At 40.4% G+C, this 2,357-nt stretch overlaps 1 pseudogene; it reads right to left on the reverse strand.

Annotated features, from left to right (window-relative positions):
• Window positions 1-247: 247 nt before the first annotated feature.
• Window positions 248-861, reverse strand: LOC125128208 (60S ribosomal protein L13a-like; annotated as a pseudogene).
• Between the last annotated feature and the right edge of the window lie 1,496 nt (window positions 862-2,357).

The raw sequence follows: 2,357 nt of genomic DNA on the forward strand, positions 1-2,357 counted from the left end.
AGTATGGATGTTGTCGCATTTAGTGTTGTCCAAGAGTTCTCTTAAAATGTCTTCATGTCTTTTCAACCTTTTTTTCTGTTCTTCATCCATCTGTTTTTCACCTCGCTTATTCATTCTTCTGCCTTTGGTTCATTCATTACTCTGCTCTTGGTTCCTTCTAGTGAATTTTTTATTTCAGTTATTGTATTTTGTATCTCTGCTTGCTTTTTTTATTTTTAAGAATAAACAGTCAATTTTATTAGGCTTATTAGACTTGGAATCCATGGGTCTTGAGAACCTCTGTGAATTTGTCATTTTTCTTCTCTATGTTCTTTTTGGCTTGCTTCTATAGCCTCATGAGCTGTTTTTTCTTCTGAGAATGGATCATGGCCTTCTCCTTCTTCTTCTCCCCCAGGGTGGCTGTTACCACCTGGTACTTCCAGTCAACCTCACGAGCCAGGCCCCCCCAGGTAGGCAGACTTCTGTGTAGGCTTCAGATGTATCACCTTGAGGGCGGCAGGATCCCATATGCCTTTTCTTGTCATGAGGTGGTGTGATTCCATCAAACACCTTGAGGTGGTCCAGGGTGGCCTGGCCTTGTTGGTCTTGTGGGCCTGAATGCCTTGCACTGTCCACCAGAAGATGTGGCTGGGGGCTTGGAAGTGGTAGAGGCTGCGGGATGGGTTGGTGTTCATCCACTTGCAGAAGAAGCCTTGGTATTTCAGGTTTTTTTCTTTAGAAATTGCCAGAAATGTTGATGTCTTCACAGTGCACAACCACTGCCTTCTGACCCAAAAGCACCTGCTTGGCCGTGATGGCTTCCAGATGGCCCAGGAGATGGCCTTGGCCATTGAGCAGTAGCACCTGCTTCCCCTCTGACATCTTCAGCAGCTGCCTGGTAAATCTTCTTGCTTAGTGTTTAAATGTTCTATTTCTTTGTTCTTTTAATTTATCAATCATTGCCTAGAGTTTATTTCCAAGATCTTTACTATCATTAGAGTCTTTTCCTGGAGGTAATCTCCAGATTACTTAGCTGTTTTTTGTTTTTTATTACTCAGTGAATTTTATTTCATTTATAGTTGTACAACAATCTTCACAATCCAATTTTATAGCATTTTCATCCCAAACCCCCAGCACATCCGACCACCCCCCAACCTGTCTCATTTGGAAACCATAAGTTTTTCAAAGTCTGTGCATCAGTATCTGTTCTGCAAAGAAGTTCATTGTGTCCTTTTTTTAGATTCCACATGTAAGTGATAGCATATGATGTTGGTGTCTCTCTGATTGACTTCACTTAACATGATAGTTTATATATGTCTACATTCTTTTTTTCTCACATTGTCATGTTACATCATAAGTGACTAGACATAGTTCCCAGTGCTACACAGCACCCTCTCACTTTCAATTTGTATGTGTCCCTAGAAGTGAAGTGGGTCTCTTGAAGACAGCATATATATGGATCTTGTTTTTGTATCCATTCAGCCAGCCTATGTCTTTTGGTTGGGGCATTTAGTCCATTTACATTTAAGGTAATTATTGATATGTATGTTCTTATTGCCATTTTATTAGTAACTGTTTTGGATTTGTTTTTGTTGCTCTTTTTTCTTCCCTTCTTCTCTTGCTCTCTCCTCTTGTGGTTTGATGACTATCTTTAGTGTTGTATTTGAGTTGATTTTTCTTATCTGTGTGTGTATCAATTGTAGATTTTTGGCTTGCAGTTACCCCGAAGTTTTGATATAGGAATCTATATATATATATGTGTGTGTGTATGTATATATACACACACACACACATACATACATACATACACACACGAGATAGTTTTTAGTTGTTGGTCTCTTAATTACAAGTGCATCTCCAGTGTCCTGCATTTCTGCCCTCCTCTTCTCATGATTTCTTTTTTCTTTTTTTGTCTTTTTGCCTTTTCTAGGTCTGCTCTGGCGGCATATGGAGGTTCCCAGGCTGGGGGTCTAATTGGAGCTGTAGCTGCCAGCCTACACCAGAGCCACAGCAATGCAGGATCCAAGCTGCATCTGTGACCTACGCCATAGCTCACAGCAACGCTGGATGCTTAACCCACTGAGCGAGGCCAGGGATCAAACTCGCAACCTCATGGTTCCTAGTTGGATTTGTTAACCACTGAGCCACAATGGGAACTCCCTAATGATTTCTGATTTTTGTAGCATATTTTTGCGTGGATGATTTCCTATCTTTACCATATATACGGCTTTACTGGTGAACCTTGTCATTTGCGGTGTTTTTGTTTCTAGTTGTGGCCTTTTCTTTTCTGCCTAGAGAAGTTCCTTTAGTATTTGTTGTAAAGCTGTTTTAGTGTTACTGAATTCTCTTAGCTTTTTCTTGTCTGTAAAGCTTTTGAT

This window comes from Phacochoerus africanus, chromosome 5 (assembly GCF_016906955.1).
Source record: "Phacochoerus africanus isolate WHEZ1 chromosome 5, ROS_Pafr_v1, whole genome shotgun sequence".
In the NCBI taxonomy this organism is placed as follows: domain Eukaryota; kingdom Metazoa; phylum Chordata; class Mammalia; order Artiodactyla; family Suidae; genus Phacochoerus; species Phacochoerus africanus.